This window comes from Amyelois transitella, chromosome 25, assembly GCF_032362555.1.
Source record: "Amyelois transitella isolate CPQ chromosome 25, ilAmyTran1.1, whole genome shotgun sequence".
Classification (NCBI taxonomy): domain Eukaryota; kingdom Metazoa; phylum Arthropoda; class Insecta; order Lepidoptera; family Pyralidae; genus Amyelois; species Amyelois transitella.
In genome coordinates this window covers 2,400,748-2,428,737 of record NC_083528.1, presented here as the reverse complement: position 1 = coordinate 2,428,737, position 27,990 = coordinate 2,400,748, and the positions used below count along the sequence as shown (strand labels likewise).

At 34.2% G+C, this 27,990-nt stretch overlaps 1 protein-coding gene across 5 annotated transcripts in view; it reads right to left on the bottom strand.

The window, feature by feature from the left end:
- LOC106142774 (plasma membrane calcium-transporting ATPase 3) overlaps positions 1 to 27,990 on the bottom strand; it is a 107,417-nt gene extending 79,427 nt beyond the window's left edge. For all 5 annotated transcript variants that reach the window (XM_060951540.1, XM_060951542.1, XM_060951541.1 and 2 more), the window contains exon 1: positions 27,547 to 27,990. The gene's annotated coding sequence lies outside the window, so the exon portion shown is untranslated. The remainder of the gene's footprint in view (positions 1 to 27,546) is intronic.

Below are 27,990 nucleotides of genomic sequence, written 5' to 3'. Positions count from 1 at the left end.
TCTAAGGATCACAAATATTTAAAATGAAGGATAATCTTTGCATAGTCTTCAAGCATTCTAGATTCTATTTATACTGTACGACTTATATGACTCCATTACATACCGTAAATAACACTAATCTCCTCTGTTATTACGCGGGCTTACCGCACTAAGTTCTATTTAAAGCACAGTATTGGCTTGCGTGTAAATTAATTATTGCTAGCTTTACTCGGCATTATAAATTGAACTTTAACTCTCTAAGTGAGACTTAATGAAGTGGCTGCCAAATGTTAAGTCTTAATTAATCTTCTTACTACAGTTTTAGGGTCGGCTTTCCATCAAAGCTTATCATCATACAACTACTGCTGGACTTGCTCTTTTGAATTCTCATTTTGACGTTCAGCCCTAAAATTAATTTAAATTCTACAGGCCAGTACGAAAATAGCGAGACGAAAGTAAGAAAATAGGTGGCTTTTATAGAGGGCCTTAAAGAGTTGATGATATAATAACGAATTTATTATTATTTGTATAGCAAAAATGAATAATTGCAAACTCTTTGTAGTATACCCTTATTGATCGCATTACAAGTAAAACCTGCGAAGATGGACATCTGGAGTTTAAGAAACACAAAAGAGGCGAATTAATTACACAATTAGGTCAATCCTAACAATGTTTGCACACATCACAAGATGCTATATGGTGTTAATATGTAAATATTATTATATGGAACAGACATAATTACAGACCTGCGTAATGGGATACTAATATAACGAACCTATATCTTATTTTTAAAATAAAGAACAATTTTGCGATAAATATTTGCTGGTTTCCAGAAACCACAAGACTTCTTTTTTATACAATATCAGTGCATAGAATTCTGAAAAATTGTAGAAAAGGTGATATTACTACTTACAAGGAAATGGCATAGGTACTTTGACAACGATTACAATTGAAGAAGTAAGTACTGTATGTGTTCAAACACAAAAGCGACATTGAGTTTTAAAGAAGCCATAGATAATCATTAAACGAGGTAATATATTTATTATATTTAACGTGTGTTTACTTAAATGAAGCAAAGTAATATGAGCACTTAAATGTGTGGCAGGGAAACGCAAACTCACAATAATATCTACACAAGGCTTTATTTAATTATGTTTGTTCACATTTATAGTATTTACGTGCTGTCGCAAACGCAAATGAGAAAAGTGTTAATATTTGGAATAACATTATATTTGAAACAGTTATTTTTCTACATCGTGCAGAGTCAATCCCAAAGTGATAGGGTGAGGTGGGAAGAAGTTGTTTTTGTAAAACTATATCAAAGTAATGTTTTAATGGAGTTTACAATCTTTGGGTTCTGTTACCACCCACTCAATATCCATAAGACGAAATGATTCACACAATAAAATAAATAGCGATGACTTAATACGATGAGACCATAGTATTCAGAGTTGAATTATACTTATAATTGGTACGATCATGTACTAAACGGTACAACCATTTCCTTCAACAAACAGATGGTTTAATTAGCTTAGAATTTTGGCATTTACCAAAGACAGACTAAAAGTGTTATGTAACAAATGTAGGCGAGAAGCAGAGGCGATTTATAGTTCCAGAACAATGTATGGCATAATTTATTACATCCCGCCGCAAAACCTTGAATTTTATCAGGTATTTCCATAACGACACTTTAAATATTTCTCTGTTAAGTAGGTAGTTACAATATATTATATGACTCAATAGTCAACAATTTTGTAATGTCTTTAGTAGGCGTTCATGTTTCGTTAATTTGTTGTTTTACGTTATTTAACGTCGTTGATATTTTTTTTATGATGCAAATATCGGCTGTCGCTGGACTGCACACGTGAATCAATCTTGCAGTACCGTACTGGTGATATCACCCTGACGTCATCAATTAAAAATGTCATGGCAAACGTCTCTCATTGCTATAGCGATTTATACTCTCATCTGAATGATCGTTCAATGGAACAGCTCCACAAAAAGCAGTAATCTCGAGAAAAGCGAGAGTATCGTATGACTGCGATTGTTTCAGCAGCTTTTATCGCAAACAATAGGCCGTATTCGATTACTCTCTGACCTTTTTCGACAAACAGACGAGATACGATCGATGCCGAAGACGATTCGGGTGAGTCACATCTCCTGAACCGCCCTTGGTGGCTCGATGTATAATTATTATGTGTCTAGACTCCTGGCGACAGTCAGGCGAAGGCTGTGGAATCTAATGGGAGGCTTATTTACTGAATTGGTTAAATTTGCAGCAACCTCAACTGCACCACCACTAAGACTGTTACATTACAACATACCTGAAGATATAACGAGAGCAGTAACAAGGCAAGAGAACACACAGGACGGAAAACACGAAGAGGTGATTTTCCCGGAAAATCTTCTAATCTCCATATCACTTTACACGGGCACTTAATTGTCCTATAATGTGAGGCTCCTCATACATCGCTAAAAGCGACTTCGATATTCCTTTCAGGCATCGAATTTGCCACCTAATTTATCAGGCACTTGACTCATAATTGGTTGTGAATTTTCGCGCGGCACCAAGGGGGCACACATTATAAGAAATAGTAACGAAGACACGTGCTTTCGGGGCAGAGAGGGACGGATTCACTGAACGTCCTTGGCGAGGGGGCGCGCGGGGCGCCTGCGGCATCAGACGTTTCAATCATCCCCGGGGGGATAGGGATGCAAATACCACTTTTTGGTTTGCGCAAGCGAGAGGAGCGATACCGTGCTATTGACCGGCCTGCAGACCACGCCCACCCGGGCGAGACACAGCGCGCTGATGCTCCAAGTGAAAATCGAATGTCGGCCCGGGCAGACGCGGCGGGAGGCCGGCTCATATGCACCATCAAGGTTACCTCTACGTACTTACTACTTATGCACTTCCTGAGTCTTTATAGCACGATCCTTATCTGTTTTTATAGGGGCTGAAGCCTCAGGGCTTCCGCTCCTATAAACCTTTAGGAACCCTTAGTAATACGCTTTGATATGAAAATCTATAAAGCTGACTAGCTTATACGGTTCGATATACAGACTTGGCACGGAAACAATGTAGGTTGACAGAAAGGGACGTCAGCAGATACGAAAGAGAGGAACCGAAAGAATAACGTATAGTTAGAGCACTCGACATAGAACTTTTCATTTTTAATTAAAGTCACACGGAACGGGTTGCAAGTTAAAAAAATAAAACAAGTCAGAAGTGAACGCGAGGTTAGCGTTTTATTCCCGTTTACATAGGTACGAGTACGTAAACGTTTTGGGGTCAGAGATTTGCAGAATTACATAATCTCTCAATTTGTTTTTTCTGCTTTTTCCGGGCCAGTCGTACATTAAGGTAAACGAAGAGAATTATAATGAGATTTGACACAAACATCGGCAAATAATTTTTTAATGATGAACTATGCGGAAAGTACCATTTTTGGGGTTGTAGGAAACTTTGTATGCCACAATTTTTAATGATACCTATCTGGTACCATATAAACATTGAAATACTACTTCTCTGATAACGTAAGGCACGAAGAGGATGTGTGTGTAAAATCGATCGTTTGACGATTTGTAGATAAGTAATACCCACTTCTTCACCCTGGAGGTTACGTAATCGGGCGGCTACAAATACCGAGATACTATTTGTAAATATGAATTTAGAGAATACCTTAATTAGGATTTAAGTCTATCGTATCACTTCATTTAGTGATCATACAAATTTAAGAGTGGTCTATCTTATTGAACTGTCCATGGGAATTTTCAGTAGAACGGATAATAAGAAAACTAAATTTATTGTTTTATTTTATATATATATATAAATAATAAGTTTAGTTTTTTTAGTTCGAGGTAAACCTTGAAAATATGATAGCTTCGTACGTAACTAAGATGAAGTGTATTAATTTAATAATTATCTAAAAAAACATTAAAATATAGGTTTGTTTAAAATCTCTCATCTGTCATTAAAAGTTTTTGAAAAGTCATCGAAAATAACTTCGAAGTAGAGGTTCCTTTTGGTGGAAATATTTAAAGATTAATTAATTAATTACAATATTTAAACATTAATAAGAGTTTATGTAAGTTTATATCTTAATTATTATGTACACAAACCAATGCCTTTCTTTACACTTTCCTGTCGTTTGCCTGCTGGAAGAAATTTCTCTAGGAATAAGTAGTGCCCCTGTACTGAATTTCTCTTTATTTTAAGTTTTATTCGTATTTTCCTTGATGTACATAAATTCTTCTTCTTAGTCGTGTCACTCTTGACAGAGTGGTCGTGGTCATCATGTAGTGTTGGAGGGGGGCGCCAATGTGCGCCTTACGATGTCCCGCCATTTCTCCCTGCTGGAAGTCATCCTGCTGCACTCGTTAAGTGAACCGCCAATCACAGACTTTATTTGGTCGGTCCATCGCATGGGTGACCTCCCGCGCGGTCGAGAGCCTTCCACTTTACCCTGGACAACAAGCCGTTCTATGGATCGGTTGCCTCTCCTTGTAACGTGTCCAAAGAATGACAAAATGCGAGATTGTACTAAGGGAAATAGTCGCTGCTTAATACCGAGCTCTTGGAGTATCGAGACGTTAGTGCGGAACTCTGTCCAAGACACACCAAGCATTCTCCTCCAGCACCACATCTCTAGGGCGTCTATCTTTTTTCTTTCCACTTCTCGCAATGTCCACGTTTCAGCAGCGTACAAAAATATGGGGAAAATAAGCGTGTGCACCAGTCTGGTCTTTGCGGTCTTAGTGATGCTACATTTGTGATGTACATAAATATTTAAATAGAAATAAATATTCTTCTCACACATGAAGAGGGAATGAGTCAAAAATGCCACCCTGGACGGTCACAGACCCACAAATACCCACTACACTAGCCGCATTTCCTCTTTGAATGGCTATTTTTTGATATTTTTTGCATCAGAAATCAACCAATTTTGAATTTGAATTTCGATTAGTTTAAAATGGGTAAGTAATATTACATATAAACACAAAAAAAATATATTTTAAGATAAATATCAACGAAACATATAATTTCGGTCAGTATAATTATCAAATAAGATAAAAATCGAAAGAAATAAGTTTAATAAAACTAAAATCTTTTATTAGAACAATTATTTAACATATCAAACCTTTAATATACCGTTTTATTATTATATAATTTAACAAATCGATTAGTTTTTATATATAATAAACGTTATATATACATATTATTATGAATAATCATCATTGGTTATACGATTAAATTGGTAGAAGATTCTCAATACATACCTAATAAATTATCTTATTTCTTTTTAAAGAACGCCTAGCAAAAAATGTATAGCAATCCGACGAAAGTAATATTATACTTATTTTACTTAAAGTAGTTATAATGTAAGTAGTAGGTAGGTTGAAAATATATTATTGTGTATCAATCAAATTTTGTACTCTTCACGTACGTATATTCATAAACAGACAATTTAGTTCATGATAACTTTTAAAGTAAAAGAAAATTATCAAAAATGAACATTTATAAGTGCGAAACGTATACAAGTGCAAAAGGAGGTGTTAAGTTATTTGTGAATGGTTATTCTTACAATAAAAATAGACAAAATAATAATAAGTTCTACTGGTTGTGTGAGTTAAATAAGCGTGAAAGTTGCTGTTCTCGAGCTATCACTATATTAAATAGTGAAACAAATTTACACAATATTACAAAAATCGACGAAATCCATAATCATGATCCAGATCCTTCTAGATTGGATACGGCGGCTATCATACAAAATATCAAAACAGAGTCATTAGAAAATTATGATCGCAAAACCTGTCGTATTTTGCAGAATAGTAAAAGGAATTTCGATGTAATGACCCTTTCTCAGCTACCTTCGACGTCGGCACTACGGCAAGTCGCTTATAGGCAAAAATTGAAGGGAAAACCAAAATATTCGGAACCAAATGACATTTATTTTACTATTCATAACGAAAACTTACAAATAAATAACAATGATTTTGTAATCTATGACGAATTATTCAATGACAACAAACGTCTCATAATCATGTCCTCCAGTGAATTGATGCGAAATTTAGGAAGATCAAAATTGTGGATTATGGATGGGACATTTGCAGTAGCTGGCATATTTCAGCAACTTTATGTTATTCACGGTAACATCTTTGAGGATAATAGACTGACGTTTCCTCTTGTTTTTGCACTATGCAGTCATAAAGATAAGTCTATTTATAATAAAATGTTCGATGCTATTATTGAATACAGTCGTAAATATGATTTTGACTTAGAAGTAACAAACGTCATAATGGATTTTGAAATGGCGGCTATTTCAAGTGTACGACAGAATTTCGAAAATGTTACCATAAACGGCTGTTTCTTTCACTTGGGACAGATAATCTATAGACGGATTCAAAAAGCTGGCCTTACTGTGTTATACAATACCAACATAAATTTCAATGCCGAAATGAAATGCCTTCTGGCTCTAGCATTCTTACTTCCGGAAGAAATCCCAGAATATTATAAAAAATTGAAGGAAGAAAGTTCACCAGATGCCATCAGCATAATAACGAGCTTTGGAGATGATTATGTATTAGGTCAAAACAACAAACCGCCCAGATTTCCTCCATCCATTTGGAGCATTATAAAATTGCATGCAAATGATTTACCTCGTACTCAAAATAGTGCCGAGTCATGGCATCACCGTTTCAATATGATCATTGATAAGGTGAAACCTGGATTTTATCACTTGGCAAGTGAAATTTTGCACGAGTCAAACAAAATATGTGCGGATATCGCGTGCTTGAAAAATGGGGAGACACCTTATAAACGAAAAAAAATATTAATAAAACAAGAAGAAAGACTAAACAATATATTAAAACGAAAATCGGAATATTCCGAGTGTGAATTTCTTCGAGCTATAGCCTCCAATATAAGTTTAAAAAAATTAAAATAAGATAAAGATATTTTGAAAAAAAACTTGTGATACATACAAAATGCGCGCGCATTTTGTATGTATCACAAGTTTTTTTTCAAAATAAAGTAAAAATAGGGTTCTCTGCCTTTTCGGCGAAAATCGTTTGGCAGATCATCACTTGCCAATCAACGTTTCGCAGAATTTTATTTCGCGGAATAATCATTTGCCAACTATATCACTTAATTTTGTTTCATTTCCCAACTTAACTATTGCCAACTGTACGTTTGGTCTGGCTTTTATAATGACACTTTTCACAAGGCCAACTTTCAAGTAGCGAACGTTTCAGTTAGAGTAATATTCATTTAATTTTATGTATTGTTTACCAAATAATATATTAAGGAAATAACATAAGGAAAAAACAAATAATATAATTATTTTTCTACTGTAGCTAATATTCAAGTGCCCTGTGTAGTGAAACAAAAGCGATTCGGTTCTGGCACTTCGCCGGCCGCTGCCGCGGCACGCTCGCTTCGCTCGCTCGGCTCGTGCGTTGATGGTCGCAGTTCTAACCTAACCTAACCGATTTCTTTCGATTTCACCTCAACTACGTTCCACCCCCGGTGTCACAGACAAGCGTACTACCGCTGCGCCACAGAGGCCGTCAAATATAAATGTACGAAAAGGGTACTGTTATACAGACGAAACGTTATTCGTCTAAAAGTTGTCTGGCCTAGTGAAGGATTTGATAAATGATTAATGCCCGAAACGTGTTCTGTCATTATAATAATGAGCTTAACAATAATTCTACCAAATGAAACGTTATCATACAAAAATTTGACAATCGTTAGTTGTCAAAGTGAAAATCAGGCGAACCGTTGGTTGGCAAGTGATAATCCGCTAAACAATTTTCGGCGAGAAGGCAGGATACCTAAAAATAGGTATATAAATAAACAAAATGTGATACCTACATACATTTTTTTTTCAAAACTTTTCACTTATAAATGTACATAAGTAAAAAATATTTTGAAAAAATATAATTTAAATATAAAAAAATGTGATACGCGAAAATACGCGCGCAGACATACAAAATGCGCGCGTATTTTGTATGTCACATTTTTTTTATTTATTTCATACTTTGTCTTAATATTTACATACAAAGTTCTTTTGTTTGTTGTAGTTTTTTAAAATCCTATGAGGTTAATTAATTTTTGTTTTACTTTCCGTTTTCTTTACTAATAAAACTCGATTACCTACATCTTTGTTTGAATGATGCACCTTTTCCTAGCTACTCTGCATTTTTTACAAGAAATTGAAAGTTTATAAGCTTGCGCCAATTCGAATTAGTTATGTATTTTTAATAGTTATACATTTTGATTTCTATACATTTTGATTGATATAGATTTTGATTGATATTTATTTTAAATAGTATACTTTTTGAATGGCATACATTTTGGCATGTATACTGCACAAGTTGTATAACAAGTGATATTTATTGTTCATAAACGTTATAAAAAATTGATTTATGCTTTTTGAATTGAAAATTTTATGAATATTATAGCTTTTAAGAATATAATCAATAATGATTATGTCAAGTTAATATTATATCTTTTGAACTTTATTGAAATGAAAATATATAATTTGTTACTATATCAAACAATACGCACCCGTTTAAAATCAATGATCAAGATCGTTGGTTAAATCCAATTTTTTCCTATCATTTTTTTGGTATAGAATGGTACCTACTAACTTTTTATAAGACGTCGTATGGATAAAAACTCAATTGAGTAAAATTTAACCTTGATGAATTCTATTTTGAATTCACATGAGTAAAAGTAATATAAAACTATCGTCCAATGGGTTTCTCTATAGGAATGAAGACATTCATGCTTAAATTGCTGATCTTTTGCAAATTGGAATGGATAATTAAAACGTCGACGCCTTTGACGTCAACGAAGTCCTTGGGTACGTGAATATAAATTTGTTTTCCTATTGTGTGCAATAATTTGTTATTAGTATTCCTATAGTTTAATTCTAAAGTATTAAGTTCTGTAAAATCGGTATCAATAAAACTGAGTACAAAATTGTATTTGTAAAAAATCTTTTTTTGGCTTTACTATAGTATGAGAATCTTGTAATGTACTCCATGTAATTGTTGTTGGTTTCGTTGATAAAATAAAAAGGAACAGTTTTTTCTTCACTTTGCATTTCAATGAGGGAATTATCGCCTATTCAGCATATCCGTTAAAGTAGTTGTAGGATTTTAAATTCGAAATATATTATTTTATCAAATTTGAGTGTTAAAAAACTAGAAAAAAAGGAAAACAAAAAAGAAATGGAGCATACCTATGTTATTAAAGAAAATAGAAATACATACATATACATAATAGTCACGCCTAAATTCCTTGCGGGGTAAACAAAGCCAACAATCGTGAAAAGATTGAAAGGCCACGTTCAGCTGTATGGCTTTATGATGGAATTGAGATTAAAATAGAAATAAGTAGGACAAAGAGGTTTTAGACGTCCGTAGTTATGGTAAGTTGTAAACCGTTTAATCCGATTACCAAAGGAAATTAACGAACACGTAAAAAGCGACCTGTTTACACAGAACTTGAATGGAAATGCATAGAAGGACGTCAGTATGGGGCATTGTATTTAAGTTGCTGCATTACTAGTAAGTATAGGTATAGGTTTCTTATAAATCTATTTCATTAAAAAAACAGAAACTAGCATGCAATATTATGACTTAAGTTACAACTTAAGTAATTTATTGAGAATTTAAATGCGTTTGACCTTAAATATACCTGGTTTATACCTCAATATAATAGCACGAAAGCTCAAATAATGCCTTTTCATGCATGCCTTGAAAATCTTCAAGATTTTTCATCACAGCGTTTCATCAATTTGATTCTTTTGCTTTATATCGTTACTTTTCATAAGTATACATCTTAATGTGACTCATTAACACAAGCTCATACATTTTCATTAAAAGCATATTATTACGATTATGGGTAAGAGCTTAATGTTTAATAATAAAGAAAATGGCTTATATTAACCTTCAAGTTTATTATTTCGATACTTCCTTTAATTAAACGATTATATTATTTAATGTTATTGTAATAATGGTAAAGGGTCACAGTTTAAGGGATACTGCCAGCTGGGTTATAAGCTATTAATATTATTTTTACTTTTTAATTTAAAATATACCTTTTCATACATAGAATAGAATAGAATAAAATAGATTTATTTTCAAAATTGGATACAAGGTATCACTTATGGACGTCACATAACTTAAATCTAATTATAACTACTACATACATACATACATACATATAATCAGGTACATATCCCTTGCCAGGTAGACCGAACCAACAGTCTTGTAAAACCGATAGAGCCACGTTCAGCTAAAAGCCAAATGCTTTATGATAAAATTGAGATTTAAATAGTGACAGGTTGCTAGCCCATCGCCAAAAAAGACGAATCCCAAGTTTTGCTTTTAAAATATAAATCATACTCCTATTTGAAGATCTTAAAGCGGTTTTTACCATACTTGTTGAATAGTCTGCTAGAGAACTACGATTAACACTTTGCATAATCGTATCATTAATTATATTCTATGCACGAATGCAATATTTTACGCCGCTAAGGCTCTACATGCAAATTGCAATATGAAGTTAAGTATTTCGTTATCACGCCCCGTTCTCGGAATTATTAAGCTGGGATCATAGGGCTTATTAAATTTATTCCCTATGAGAACTATTTCAATTGTGCGTCTTAATATAACTCATTAGAACATTAAATCAAATATAATTAGTATGTGAAAACAGTCACGCCAATAAAACGAACTTTAAAAATATTTTTATATCAACTAAATATATTTTAAGAAACTATAACTGGCGTCAAATAAGTAAAGCAAGGTAGAAATTAAATCATTACAATACCAAGAGAAGTGAATTAAAATGACCACTCATTTATTACGAAATATATAGGTACCTTGATTTACTTATTTATAGGTATACGGGGTTGTCCCGTATACCTATAAATAAGTAAATCAAGGTAGAAATGAAATCATTACAATACCAAGAGAAGTGAATTAAAATGTCCACTCATTTATTACGAAATATATAGGTACGTTTACATTTGTACTGAAACCACAGCTGGTGCGTGACCGAACACCACATCGTGATCAGACCACCAAACACAAATTGCTCCTTTTCAGTACAGGTCAAATAAAGACCATTTGTCATCCAACAAAATGTATCGTTAAAACATTTTTATTTCACTTAGAATACTATCATGACAGAAAAGCTTCACTTATAATAGTTTCCACTCGATTCCATTGTTGAAATATGATTTCTATATGACAAACCCGAAAGTAATTTTTTTTATATCACAACAACGGAATGAAATTGTTCAAGTGAAATTTCCCAAGACGGGAAAGAATTTACATGAGAAATGTCGGTTGCAAAAAGCCAACTAAACAAGAAACAGTGAGAAGTGACGTTGTTAGGGAAATCTGAATTTTGTATTAAAAATCTAAGTATGCTTTTGATAATATATTTCAGAGTATGATCGATATTATAAAAATTGACTGACGCTGAGATGAGGAATAATTTATGAATTCAATGTATCACTAAGAGAAAATTCAGTTCTTTTTCTGTCAATAAGATACTGATGTAGCTATTGGCTTAATAATTAAAAATTGGCTCGGATAAGGGTGAAAAATTAATGCGAAGTCAAATTTGGTCCTAAACATTAAACCACCGATGTCATCTTGTAAAAATCTGACAAAACACGTAAAACTGAACAGGAAAATGATGGAAGCGCAACATTCAACCAGTAGAACCTGAACAAAACAATAGGATTTAGTGCCAACCCGACGGGCAAATGTATTGCTGTGGAGTTCGCGTGTCACTCAATTCAATAAGGCAACACGAACTGAATCCATTCATATCCAGTTAACAGATAGGGGACATCAATAATAGTGATTGTTGTGCCTTGATTCGAACGCTGTGCTGCAAGCCTGTTTAATTCCATTGTTACTGATTGGTCTTCGGCATTTAGTCTTATATGTAGTATTCTTGCTCTATGAGAACCAGGATTCCGTTAAAGTCATTTTGTTGCACTATCATTGGTGTCAAATTGTTTGTGTCTTGGAAAATGTAGAAAAAGCCTACGTATATATCTGAGAGTTGAGCTGAATTTTTGTTAGAAAAGTGCAGTGTGTGATGCAAAACCCATTATTATCTAATAAATATATTAAAGTTTATAATAAATAGATAATACAGATAAAACGTGTGTTTTGGTCAATCTCACAATCGTGGTCACGGCGATTTATTCAAATGACTTACCATAAAAAAATCTAGTCTGTTAAGTCTCTCGATAAGTCCTACGCATAATATTCTAAAGTCTACAATATTTTAACGCAAACCGACATGTTATTCCTGCCACAGCGATCATGTTTCATACAATCCGGCCTTCGTCATCTTGATAGATGTGTTTCGACGTAAAGGAAGCAACAATTATGCCGATCATGACGTGTTTACTATCAGATGAGACCTTGTTATATAGTTCTGCGATAACATTGTTTCATATAACTTCTATTTGCTGTTCTTACATAATTTTAATGCCTCCAACTTGACATTGTCTAGTAAGGAAGTTGCTGGAATCGTATTAACGGTATTTATGTCTGAGATAGTTATCTAAAAACCTTGGTATATTTGTGTCTCTTTCTCACACTAATTTTCTTTCAGCGCCTTCATTCAACGGCCACTTATTTTCATCAATAAAATGAAAATTGATGATAGGAAGGTGATAAAGGCATTGAAAAGCGACTCGTCAACTGGCCGTGTCGTCTGTTTGTTTATGCAAATTAGGATTGTCAGGGCTACAATCAGATAATCGGATTACTGAACTGTTGCTTTTCAAGTTAAGGTGTGTCCAATTGTATTTTTTTAAACTACATTTTATCCAAAAGTTAAATATCAGTGTTCTGGCGTTATACCAGTTTCTTTCCTTAAGTAGTACTTCTGCTTTCGAGATGAACATTTGACTGCTATTCATAATTTATATATATATATATATATATACAAAATATATATATACAAAATTTCATTAAACGCCGCCGAGAAGAGGTAGCTCTTAAAATATTATTAATAATAATATATATATATATATATATAAAAATATATATATATTATTATTATTAATAATATATATATTATTATTATTAATAATATTTTAAGAGCTACCTCTTCTCGGCGGCGTTTAATGAAATTTTGTCAGTTTTTTATCTGTTTAAGTTGTTATTTCATTGTTTAATTATTGAGGTTAAAAGATAATACCATAATACATGTTATCTTCTGTTCTGGGGGCGCCAGAAGGATCACGTGTGCGATAGGTTATCTTTCTGTACCAGTGGTTTTTGTATCACCTGCGCATTTTATAAATTGCTAAAATAAATCTGCAGATACATTGCATTCATTGTCACGGTCTAAATGTAGACGGTCAGAAATTTATTGAATGTAATTTTACTGACTGTTTCTTTTTAACTTTTTTAACTAGCGATTATAGAACATCGATTGTATCTGGAATACATTATAAAGGCAATACCACATAAATTAAACCGACAAGATACGAGAATCAAATAGGTAGAGCCGGCCAGACGCTAAACGGCTGAAAATAACCGGACGACGGCCGCCTTGCGGACACAACGTGCTTTTTATAAAGCGACATCATGAAATAATATGATTACAGGAGGAGAACTTATAAATAAATAAAATAAAAAAAATTAAATTTACAACAGAATATGTTGTTTGACAGACTTCCATATCTTTAATTGATATAGGATATTGTAGATTGATAGGTACATAATTATAAAGACACTAGCTCTAAACGTACTCTTTATAAGTGCTGTGACTATCCTTTCGATCTCGGTCCTGTCCCGTGTCAGAACTGCAGCTGACAAACTTGTCAAATGTCATTATCAATCAATTCCGAAGTGCATACGCATTTTTACCGCTTGTAAATTCATCCGTATTTTTTTATTTCTTTCATGAGAGACATATCTTAAAAAACGTTCTAGTGACCGTAAATAGATTCTTTTGCAGCCGCTATTTTGAAAACTGGGTATTTGTTGTATGGAATATTTTTAATAATGACATTTGTCTCACTGTCGCTTTACATACTTTAGCTAAATTTTCGTACTTGTAATTTCAAGTAACTAGTTTTTCCAAAGAATAATTTTAGTAAGTAGACTCTTTGCTGAACCAACCACAACTATGCATATATTTTGTTTCATTTCATTAGGATAAACTTTATATTAATAACAAAAACAAGTCTGAAGCTACGTGGAATATAAAGAGCATCAAAACATATATTCCTGTCAGTATCAGTACGGATGATAAAAGGGGATTAATCGACATTTCGTAAAATGCTCCCACAATTTCCAATCATTGCCAGAAATAAAAATACGAATGATGAGTTAACCCAGAGTTGAACCATTGACGAAACTGTAATTAGGTGTATTTGGGGCGATTATTCTGGTATTGCAGACTCCGTCGCCTAATCATCCCATTACTACCCACCTACGGGAGTTACGACATTGTATAACTCATAGTTAGTTTGTGTTGGCTCGAGGTTAACTCGTTTTACCTGCGTTAGTGCAAAAATAATGAGATTATACAATAACAACATCATAAATGTTGATACTGATTTTTCAAAATCTTTGGTCAATATGACTAATTGATTGAACTTTGTTCCCGCAATCACTTGACCAAGGTGACATTTTACAATTTATAAAAGATGCATACTCACGCAGAACTTAAGGTTGTTTAAAATTAACGAGAATATTGGCTTAATTTTATATACCATTGTGTGTCCAAAAGTCTTACTGTTATATTAAGAACCTTACTTATTTTGCGTTTCTAAGACTACGTATCTGGTACATGTTACACTCGTGACTATGCCAACTCTTTTTCGCTACATATTATCAAAATAATCTTCTGCAGTCACCTTAATTCGTAATTAGTGTTTGGACAAGCGCACTGATGTAGAGCGAGCATTTGAAATGTTTACGTATTCCTAGTGTATCTTGGTGACGTACGAGATCGTATATCGACCGTTTTGTTTAGTCGCCGTTTCGAAGATCAATTAGTGTCTCATCTTTCCATATATCAACATCACTGACAACCGGAGACCGTAAGAAATACTCGTAGAAATTTGTTTAGTATCTCTTGGCAAATACACCTTCTAAAATTGTTTCACTGTCGATTGATTAGACTTAAGACTTTAAAGATTTCAAATATCATAATTGTATAATATGAGTAGGAGTCATATCATATGTAGGAAAGAATTCAAAAAGTTGTTGATGAACTATATGTACTTCAACAACAATGTCTCCACGTTTAAAGTCCATATTCTTGACCAAGTAAAAAATAATAATTGCAGATCATTAAAAGTCAGTAGCGTACCGGGTGGATGTGAAGTTAACCGTTCAAGTTCTCGCTTTAACTGGCTTCGTTAGACTTTGTGTGCAGTAAACAGTAAGTTCCTTGCGAGATAGTGATTCCTTCAGAATGTGCTTCTCTGCAGGTTTATAACTGCTGAATATGCGCCTGACTTCTTGCAAGATTTAATGAGGTGCTCTTACATACATACATACATAAACTCACGCCTCTTTCCCGGAGGGGTAGGCAGAGACTACCTCTTTCCACTCTTAACTGGCCTTAATTTAAGATATACTTTAAGTACATCATTCTCACTATCTCATCACAGAGTAAAAATGACTAGAATTTAACAGGAGTGGCAGAGAAGACAAATTTATCAGAAAATAATGATATTCAGAATGTTATTTCGTTTCCTGTTTTGGAAAAGTACCAATTTTCGGCTTCCATATTTTCACTAAAGATATATATATATACCAAATATTTTTACTTTTACAACTAAGTAATCCTTATTTAGATTTATGAGTAAAAGTATTTAGTAATACTTTTATGCTTGCCTGACCATGATCATGGGAACAAAATTAATTCGTAATAAACTTCGTATCAATTATTGATAATAGAAATGAACATTTATTGAGTAAAACTTAAATAACTGCTTCAAGCGACACACGTCGTCGGCGAAAGCTAGTTGTAGTACAATTTCTGTCTGTATGATTCAGAATACGTTAGGAGCACAGACGGCGTCATTGAAATTGGAAAGGTGCGAATTGCTAGAGTTAGGAGTATTTCACACTTCATAAGTCTCGACAAAGGTAAACAGTGTTACGGTTGGCTAAATCCATTCACTTCACTTACTAAATCTCTAAATTTATAAAGTAAACATTTGTAATAGAGTTAGTGCAGCAATATTGACTTAATGAAAACAATGAGACGTTCCCCTTCGTGTCTGTAAAGGTCTCAAATATTGACTTTCATCGTTATGCGCTATGTATTATATTTGAATATTTATTAGGATTTACAAGATTACTTCTACTTGTTGCTTGATAAAGAATAAGATAAATAGATAGGATACCATTTATTGCACATAAAATTATAAAAATAGATTTATCCTAAGCTAATGTTAGGGTAATGTAAAAAAGGCCTAATTACATGGCACTATGCAATTTGTTCCAGGCAACCCCAAGAATATTTCGTGAGAGAGAATTTGCTGCGGTATAGTAAGAGAATATTGAGAGAAATAGCTACCTACTTATAACAGACGTACATAAATATAGTTAGACCAGTCAATTTAGACCGTAAACCTATTATAAATTAAAATCCATTTAAGAAAATAGCTACACTTCCTTTCTTAAAGTCCACTATGCCAAATTCCAACGAAATGCACCAAGTGGCAGTAGTTTCACCTTTCGATTTTGATAAATCTACTTAAGTACAGACCATAGCAGCGCTGGGTGTGTAGTACAGGTAATAGAGAAATAAACTAAAAGTTCCAATACTTCCAATCTAGCTATGCTTGCTTCTTCATTAGAAGAAGAAAAAAGAAGAAGCAAGCATAGCTTCCAAAATGACCACCAATATGATTTAGTAAAGTACTTACAGAAATTAACGATCGAAATCTCGGCATTTCAAATGCCAAATAATGAGTAAATGCAACAGTACGATCAGTTGCATTATAAATGAGACTCCTCTTTGTATATGCTGTGACAGTAGATTGAATGGTAATTACCTCTTGTATAGTTTCATTTTCAATGCAAGGTATTTGTGTGTCCATTTTTCTTTTGTAAGATAGATATTACCATGTCAATAATACAAAATTTTAAAATACGACTATAAAGATATAATAACCTTATCAATGTTAAAAATATTTTGTTATTAAAGAAAATATTATTTTCACCAAATGACTTTTAACAGTGTTTTTATAGGTTAACCTATAAAAACACAAGTCAATAATTTTAAACATTAAATAATTTTGACATTGATATTGTCAGTATAAGATAATTAGATATTAATATTAAAGAATTGGTTCGCTATTACTTTGATCACAGCTTTTTTTAAGGTAGAAGAACCTGGGTGCGAGGAAAAGTTTTTACAAGCTATGTGTTAATGGTATTAGCAATTTCTTGAATAAAAACTCTTCAATGGTGCAATCACATTCTTTGAAAAAATCGCCATATGTTAGGTTACTGGTAAAAAGTGAATTTTTCAATATTTGCGTCTGTAGGTAGGATTTATACTTTGACAGCAGCATTAATACTTTGATAAAATAAAACAATTCTCACTATTACTTTAAAGCGTTCTATCGACATTTTATACTAATTAACTAGACTTCTCATTAGATCAACTAACTATACAGAAGTCAAATCTAGCTCATCATTACTATTAGTTATGGCTATGTTATGAAACATTTCTCTTATATCCTGTTTAGGATTCCTAAAGTTTCGCAGGTCTTCAGAGATAGCACTATGAAGTTCAAGAGAGAGAACCCTAACTACGAGCCAAAACTCTCCACAGCTCTCGAAACAATCGATGCGACGGCAACTCAGCACTATTTGTTAAGAACAAATAGAAGGTGCAAAGCGCTCAACTGACTGGCTTTAAAACAGTTTTCCATTAGGCTAGTTTATCCTCTTGTTTGTCGACGATCTTTTCTTTGTTCTATTTCAGGTGCGGCACTTTTCCCAAAGTCTGCTATTGATGAAATTTGGAAAGGACTCTGTGAAACGGTTTGAGCGTGAACATAGGAGAATTTACAAAGAAAAGGTAACAAGAAATTTATCGAGAAAATTTCGGTTTTCTCTGGTCCCTTTCTATGGCGGGCCGTCAGTTAGCTGTCTAAAGCTAAGTTATTATAAGACGTATTATTTGTGTGCATCAATTTAATTTTAAGGCCTTGCATTCCTTAAAACAAAGTAGTAACGCCCGGGTGATTAAAATAAAAGAAATATTTTTAAACTTCTAAGAAGTAATTAATGAGAGCAGCGGTGACTATGACCCAAACATTTGCTGGAATCTTGAAAAATAGAAACATTTATTTCTCCGCGTTGAATCATACATAATACAGTATGAAAATAGTATATTATGTCATCGATAATAGTCTTAGTCTAGCTTCGTCAGAAACAGGTATTGTAATCGAATGCATATTTACCGAGCCTGCAGTGAGCAATTCGAAAACAGCCGTTCCGTTTAACACAATACTTGTGAAATAACTCTACATAGATTTTTTGAATGATCTAAGATACAATTATATCATCTAAGAACACAGAACAAAAAGAACAAGGTCAACTATTTGGTGAATTACAAAATAAAAACGTGACTTGTAACAAAATATTTACTATTAAAGGTTTCTACTCAATTAACTTCTTGAATCATTAAAAACATGAACCCGACGCAGTCGACTTTTTTGTCGTACTCGCAAAGACTGTAGTAAAATCAGACAGTTATAAAAAAGGATGACGTGATGCGACCTCGAGGCATGGCCTCTTATTACCTTCCACGTGGGAGTGGGGACATAAAAAATAATATCCAAGATATTTAGCTGGCCGTTCGTAGTTGATACTTATGGGTTGTCAGAAATCATATTAAGTATTTAATATTGGTTTGTTAAAATATTTTATTTTAAGAACACCTATAATTTTAAGTTTGTTTAATTTGGTATTATAACGTGGCTTATATATTAATAAAGCTAAAAGGTCACAAAAACAACCGTATGTGCAAGTCTATACACTATTATGTTTCAGAGTAACTTTTACAGCGGAATGTAAATGAAACTGATCAAGAATTAAGAATTAAGTCCTAAAACATTATTATACAGCGTAAAATTGCGATATAACACAAAGGAATATATGTCAATGGCACATTTAAAAAAATGAACGTCGTAATGAACAACTATTTTAAAAGCGACCAAACTAGTCCAGTCTTTGGTATGGTATGTTTTTCCTTCTGATACCATATCATGTTTTGCGTCTGTTGTATTGATAATTGCTAATTGTTAACCGGCCATGTTATGAGTCATCTCAGTTCCACTCCTACGCATGAGAGACATCGAACAAAAATTCTGATAGGTTTGTACATGTTAAAAGTAGTTTTGAATTACACACGTGTTCATCTATCCCATAGACAAGTTGGTAATGTGTCTTTCCGGCTTCTGTAGAAAATATTAAAAAATAAAATGGATGTTAGAAATTAATAAAGGAAGAAATCCTTTTCTACGTTAATCGAATCCAAATTGAGATTCCAATCACATTGTTTTGACTACCATTCAATTTTTACACCCAGAACATGGAAATTTACGACAACCAGCCACAACCCAACAAGGTAATTGTTCTCTATCTCTTTCGCACTTGCAAATCTATTGTCATCATTTAAAGGCATAAATATTAATGAGTCCGGAGGTGTACTGCTGAATATGAAACGAGGCTACAATGGCGAGGTATCTCTTTACCTCAATACTTTGGGGACAAGTCTATTTCTCCGAACATTTTGATAGTAATTTAACTGCCAATTTTAGCCTTGTGATATTTGGGAGATTAAAAAAGAACCATTTGAATTCAGTCGCTGTAAAAAATCGTAGACGACTAAATGACAAAACATGTAATCAATAATACTTTTAAACAGTTTAATCAAAACGAAGTTGGAAAATGTGATTTTCACATTAACTATTGAACAGACTTAGAAGCAATGTTCATATTAAAACATCAGTTAACATAATACGGCAAGGCACTATCACGATCCCTTTAAGTAAGTACTTTATTTTTCACCAAGGAGATCTTCAGAACAATTAATAGCTTTAGACTCTGCTCATAAAATAAATAACTGCACAAACGTATATGACATATTATTTGTCACATCACATCAATCCAAATGCCTCACCTCATTACTAAATAGCTCATTTAGTTAGAGATAACTTACTATGTGCTTAGATAAAATTGCAAGATATCTTTGGAGACATGTATAGTACCAGGATACATAAATTTCAAAAAAAGGCAGCCAACTTTAATTTTCGGTGACACTGCTGAAATAACAGTTATTTTTTTCGTAGAAAGTCTAAATTTTTACGTTCGTTTGTTATATTCGTCACGTCGAGATTCTCCAGAACAAACTAGACATATGTACATAAACTAAATGTATTGATGGACAGAATAAACGTCCATCAATACATTTACTCTATGTTTTATTGAATGTAAACATTGTATCTGTTGGGACATTTACGTGCAGACAGTCCATTATGCCAAGACAGAACTCAAAATGTAAACCATTTACACGTATGATCCGAATTTCAACTCTTGTGGGCGAATTCTCCCTTCAGAGTCAATTTAAATACTCTTTTAAAATACTGGATATAACAAAGCTTAAAAAATGTGCATTCGTACCAAAAAATATCTTTATCACACTCTCAAATTGATAAACTACTGACTTTATTAGTCAAAGCACTTATGATTATAATTTACTAACGACTCTTCCCGGCTTTGCATTTGTAGCATTTATAGGCATAAAGCTTCCTCAGAAAACCCGCTTTCCTACATTTAAAACACGAACAAATCCGTCCACAACTTTCCGTAATTAGCGCATACATACAGCCAGAGAAAATATGGGGACGATATAATATAATATGAAGTGATAATTGCTGGAATCTCGCGTCAGTGTTAGAGGTCAAGCTGAGATCACTACAGACATAATTACTGCAAGTGTCGGCCTTTTTAATGAAAAGGTCGCCAATCTTTAAAGTAGAGCAGATGAGACATAGATTATATAAAATTTAGCAATGATAAAATAGATCGACGAAAATTTTAGATCGGTATAAATTATAAACAGCTGATTGAATTCTGTATATACTAATTAACTCTATCTTCACCATTAATTGTTATATAAATAGGCGTAATTGCAAATAAATAAAAACAAAATTAATGGTCCAGGAATTTTAATAAAGTCGTAGGTCTGTAAGTGTAGGAATTTAGCTTAACGATCTGCTGCAATTCCTTGAAGAACTATGAATTCTTTAGAGGCAGTACTGAATATGGGGAGTAATTAGTGAACAGAAGTCAATATTCTAGCTTCAATTCCTCCTATGAGAACCAATTTTAGTATTTGGTAAAAAATTCAAATGCGATGTGAAAATCCTACTACTATTATAAAGGCGAAAGTTTGTATGGATGTATGGATGTTTGTTACTCTTTCACGCAAAAACTACTGAACCGATTACCATGAAATTTGGTATGTAGGTAGCTGAAGACCCAGAATAACACATAGGCTACTTTTTATCCCAGAGTTCCCGCGGGATTGATAGGGTTTCCATGCGGACGAAGTCGCGGGCGGCCTCTAGTATAGTATAATAGACGATATAAAGTACTATTAAAATGAAATCAAAGTAAACTGTCTGTTTCCTTGGAAGCATGAACTTGAACAAAAAATATTTTATCCCGAAATAACAAATCTGGTGAGAGCAAACATGTCACCCTGCGGTGCTCCAATGTGATAAATAGTAAATGTGGTACGTTTTTCAGAAGCTGTTTTATGCTTTATGTCGGTGAAAGATGTCATTTGTCATCGTCCCTATCTCAACTGAAGGGCATTCAGTGAATCCACTTAGAGCGTTCAAGGATAAACGTGCGTACATATATTTCCGAGCGATCAGAACCGTGCGGATCAGAGTATTTCGTTCCGACCCTAGTTTCCATATCAGCCGATGGTTTTTTGTAATAAAATCAAACTCTTTGAATACGAATTGCTTAGGTGCCTCGATGATGTGGGGTGAACCGAGGTTATTATTTTAGGTGCTATTTTATTAAACATAATTCAACCCTTTCTCTTGCTTACTTAGGTAGATTGCGTTTTCATATTTTCTTTTTACTCTTCTTGATAAATACATATTCGTATTTGATGCGGTGGCATCAAGAGTAGACATGATTAAACTTTCACTACGAGTAACGTGAGCCGGTCGTCACGCATAGGCGATGACGTCACCAGATCCGAGGGTCACCAGTTTTCTATTCGAGTTGGGAAGTGACGCACGCGCCGGTGACGGCGCTGCGTGCTCTTAAAATACTCCCATGCCGCAATCACATAATTAAAAGCATCTGGAGCGCCGTCACGGCGGGGTAACGGCCGTCTAGCCGCCATATTTCAGACCGAATCACCATTGGAGTTCAGTCTCCGCCCGGCGCATGCCTCCCGCTACTGGTGCATAGGGTGCACTGCCAAATTGCTTGCATGGTAATATGGCAGAGAAAATTGAAACTTCTGCTTAATAGGGTGCTAAAATTATGCAAGTTAGACAATGCGCAGTATTTCCATACAAGGGATGTTTAATTCACAGAGAACGGATGTGAGGATGGAAGCAGATGAGTAAATCTTAATAAAGATGACATTTTATAGCTTTATACATTCCTGCAGATTCGATTAGTTCTTTATTCACCTTCATTCTTCTTTTTCATGATGCTATAAAACGAAAGATTTATTCGATCATTAAATTGTTCAGTAAAACTATTTTGTACAAAAGTTGTTCACGCTCCTAAGGTGTGGTTCTAAACAAATTCCATCATTCGGTCTGAAAGGGGGAATATCTTAAACTTATTCATTATCATCCTAAGAATTGTTCCGGCTGCCTCTTCCTTGATGACGACCTGATGCCTGCCTATGCCCGCTTCCCTTTACTACATAAGAATGGGAAGGTCAGATAATTAAAGTGGAGCATCTGTCGTCTGACCCACGTTCCAAATAGCACGAGGCTAAAGTACCCCACTGCGTGCATGAATAAGATGGAAAAGATTTATACTGGTACAGCAATGAATGAATACTTAATTCTGGCCGCAAATTCCGAGTCCATATTACGCTTTGGAGATATGCCAAACTCAATATCAATACCATTACATAATAAAACATAGATAGATATACAGTATGCGTGTACTTCGGAATTTCAAGGTATAAAAGTTATGTAGACGACTTGGTTCTTTGCTGGCATATGAAAAACTGGCTATTTCCCTTCATTATTCGACTTTATTCGCTTTGCCCTTTAGAGGGGTTAGGGGGGGAGAAATTTTAGTTTACCATTTATCAAGTTGAACCAAGCCAAAGACATCTGTGAAACCCGTATTCAACTCGGAGGAATAGTTTTTCGCGTGATGCGAGTAACATACAGACAGACAGAAATTTTAAAAATCATATGTTTGGCTTCTCTTGGTTTTGATATACATGCCCTGTATCATTATTTTGCCAATATCTTTAAATTAGGTAATAGACATCGGTTAGTTAAATATTTTATTATGTGTATGGATGGCTTGAAGAACTGTCATATTGCATGCATATGGAATGCGTGACGTTACTGCCATCTCGTTTATAATGTGGCTTGAAACGGGTCAAGGTTTCTGTAAGCGTGCGTTAATTAAACATGATATTACGTTTAATTGGTTCAGGTTGACCTGGGACGCATTCAGGTCGCCAGTTGACTTGGTAGGTATTGTGTGAATGATTTCGGCGAATGTGTCCTACCCTGGCACAATCAACGACATAATATCAAGTTAACCTGCATGACGCGGTAATATTGACGGCCTCTGTGGCGCAGCGGTAGTACGCTTGTCTGTGACACTGGAGGTCCCGGGTTCGAATCCCGGCCAGGACATGATGGGAAAAAAACTTTTTCTGATTGGCCTGGGTCTTGGATAACTATTTATTACAAAATATAGTATCGTTGAGTTAGTATCTCGTAACACAAATCTCGCACTTACTTCGAGGCTAACTCAATCTGTGTAATTTGTCCCGTATATATTTATTTATTTATAAAGGCGAATTCGCAGTGAATTTGGGTAGGTTATTGTGCTGCTGACGGTACGATGAGTGAGACAGCGCGACTATTGACGGTGCATTGCATTATTGACGTCACCGGGTAAAGAAAAGAAAGCGGGCGTTTTTCACTTTGTGAATCACTTTTCCTCATATGCTACAATTTCCAGTAAGCGACCAATTCATTACTATCATCATGTCTGCCATGAGAAGTCGACTGCTGAGCATAAGCCGCCCCCAATGATTTCCAGGTTGCGCTGTTGGGAACAATTTAAATGAGGGAAAGCGGACCCCAGGCCCCGAAGCACTATGGTGGATGGTGCTACTGGGAATGCGCAAAGATGAGAGAAGAGAGAGAGAGAAAGCAACCTATATCAAACGTTTACCAGCGGACTTCACAAAATCATCGGTACATCTCGCGACCAATCACTAAGCTATAATTAACTACAAGTTTTGTTTCACGGGTCTGCCTGCCCGGCTATTTATAAAGGCTAAACACGCATGTTATTGTTGACTAGGAAGCAGGTTTGGACATCATAAGATTGTAATCCTTATCACTTATTCCTTAAGGGGTAGACAGTGCCAAGTCATCTCGAAGGCCATGCTGGATGGCATAATGATGGTAATGAGGTACACAAGATATCTACAATAGCGGTAATTAAAGATAAGAATAATAATTGTAAGTCAATAGTTATTATTTGTTATTTTAGTTATGTTATCAACTGTTGACAAACAATTGACACAAAAATAAAACAAAGCTACATTTATAAAATCGTTAACTTTAATTATAAGTAATGTTTGAAAGATATAACCTAGTTTTGGTCTACCTTTGTTTTTTTTTTTTTGCAAAGTTATGTATAGTCACATCTACATCCCTTGCGGGGTAGACAAGACCAACAGTCCCTAAAAACTGAAAAGCCACATTTAGCTGCATGGCTAAATGATGGAATTGTAATAGGTTGCTAGCCCATCACTTCACAAAAGAAGAATTCCAAGTTCATATTTTTTTTTATTGAAGAGGCAATCATTTTTACACAATCTACCGTTTTCAAGCATACTTGATTCTTTGCACCTATTTATATTTATAAATACATATAGACAAGGGATTGAAAAGATGTAGTCTCTGTCCACACCTCCGGGTAGGAAATTTTTTGTCAGTATGTATGTCTTATCTTCTATCTCTTTCTAACTTTTAACTTCAGAGACTCAGAATATTTTTAACTAAAATATACAGTGAGATCTTTCACTATATAGTACTTATCTATTCTTACTCAACAAAAATGTTGACACCATTCCTTTTTTGCTTTTTGCAATGTTTTTAAGTATTCAGCAATAAAAACTTAATTACTGAAGGTCAAAATTATAAAAAAAAAGATTATGCTTTACAAATCAGAATAAAAAAAAATTATGTAATTTAGACATCTTTAGAAAATACATCAGTCGAGAAACATTTCAGGAGTTTCTAAACCAATAAATGTCAGTCTATCCGTATTTACGGTTTAGAAAAAGTCCCATACTGTGTCCGTCAACATGACTTTATTTTCTCATAAAACTTGAAAACTGATCATCAGAGTGCGTTTGGAATTTATATTTAAACTCTTCCTGGTTTATTTTTTAACCAAATTCAAAACGGAGGAGGTTCTCAATTCAACCATATTCTATTTTATTTATAAGGATTGTATTCAAGAGCATGTATTTTATCTTGTATTAAATTTGGGCATACTAATATTACAAATCTTAAAGTGTGTTTCTTTGTCTGTATTTCACCTCAAAGCCACTGAGCCAAACTCCATATTGTGTGGAGTACAGAGAAGGACTTTGGGTACTCTTTATGCAAAAGAAAGGTAGAGCTGTGAGCAAAAATATTTTGTTATAAGTTTATTACTACGCTTTTATTAATAAAACAGATTACAATCAGAGAATAGGTATGTTCAAACTACAAAGAATAAAGGGTAAAAAATTGGTCTTATTTTTAATCCAGATATGTGTCATATTTATAAGCACAAACAGTTTTTTGGGTTTGTGTAGTTTCTGAGAAAGTTAATAAGACTATTCTTATGTCAGCAAGAGTGGGCGATCTATTTCCTAATAAAAAAGCGTTTTACCTAGGTTTAAAGCCTACTGTAGTTGATATACTCTTTCCTGAGATTCATACAATAGTGTTATTGCTAACCAATTCAATAACGGTGAAGGTAAACTTGGACATTTAGACATCCATAGTTTCGTAGTAGTTTAGTATTCAAATCCAATATGGGTTAGGTTTGTTACATTATATAAAAATCTGACTTATTTAATAGGATATCTTGGTGGTCACATGGAGAATAAAACTGGGACTAAGAACAGGACTTAGCTGACAACTTTTTGTAGAGGTCATTGATCAATTATAGTGCTCAAAAAAATTGAAACTTCTCATGGCAGGTTAGTGTTACTTAAACGGCTTTTACTTTCAGGACATATTTTTATTTGTTATGATCTTGAGGTTAGAGTTATGCTGACATTCAACTGTCTCCTTTGATTGCAGTAAAAAAACGGTTAATTGTGTCACTGATTTAAGATTTTCTCATCAATTTTTAGTCCACTCCAATAAGGTATTATAAATATTGGTGTAGTATTTCTCTCTAGTTATTTGAATGGGTAGTTTGAATGTTTATTTGAAGCAGAAAAACTTACAATTTATTAATGATATGATATGAAAGGTTACTCGCATTACCCAATAGATATTCTAAATTTATTGATTGTCCTGACATTCGTTCAATTAGGCATATTGGTTGTGTTGACAGGGGTGGCTGAAAATCAATGTTTGCTTGTTTGTAATAAATGCATACAAGTAGTAAGTAGTCACTAGTCACAACCTTTTTGATTTGCCGCAACACACACACACACACAAGTAGGTATTTACTTCTGTACAATGGTCTTGTGTATTTTTCCTCTGTATAGCTTATACCTAAGTAGTTAAATGTTATTTTCTGTTTTTGCTTACCTACATCATATACAGTGTTTATAAATAGCAAATCAAATAATTGATCTATATATCTGATGAGTGGCAAATTGAGCCTTAATTTTCTATACAATTTTAAGGTTATACATCACTTTATAACGCAAACAAATGAATCCTACGTCGACATAACCTAACAAACGTGCGGTATTGTATAATGCACTAATAATAACGCGATGTCCTCCGCGAAGCCGGCTTGTCTACCAGTCGATAATGCTCGCCTATTTATTTTTACACGTTACGTATTCAGGCAGCTGTCTGCTACATCTCAGCCCGGCCAAGGGAATATCACTATTCGCAAAGCAAGCTCTGTAAAAACTATGCACCTACGAACACAACTACCTACCTACCTAGCTTAGCTATATTTGGAACCCGTCTAACGAGTCCATAAGAGAAATTGCTGCCCCCAATCGCTACCTACCATATGTATATAAATAGGGCTACATACCTTCAGTCGTTACCGGCAGCAGATATCTCGTCCACGGTAAGATATTCCAAAGGTGGAAATCACAAAATTGTGCACAAAATCCCAAGGCGACAGTTCACAGCAGACACCACTCAACTCACAGCCGGGCGTAGAAAATTCACAAATGACTAGTCGCACACTGGAGATATATAGAAAATACACAGATTACACTAACTTAAAATCTATGATTTTCACATCAAATACCTAGTTGAACTGAAACGAAAAACGCGCCAACTGTCAAACTAAAAAACTACAAGCACCGATGTGCCGCGCGTCCGCGCGGTTCGAGTCCGCTTTTCTGACTGAGAATAGGATGACCACACACGATACGATCTCTGTACGATAACCGTGCGCTACACACGATACGACACGACAAACCGACGAAACGGCTCGCACTCTGTACCCTACGGCATGCTTCTGCCGCAA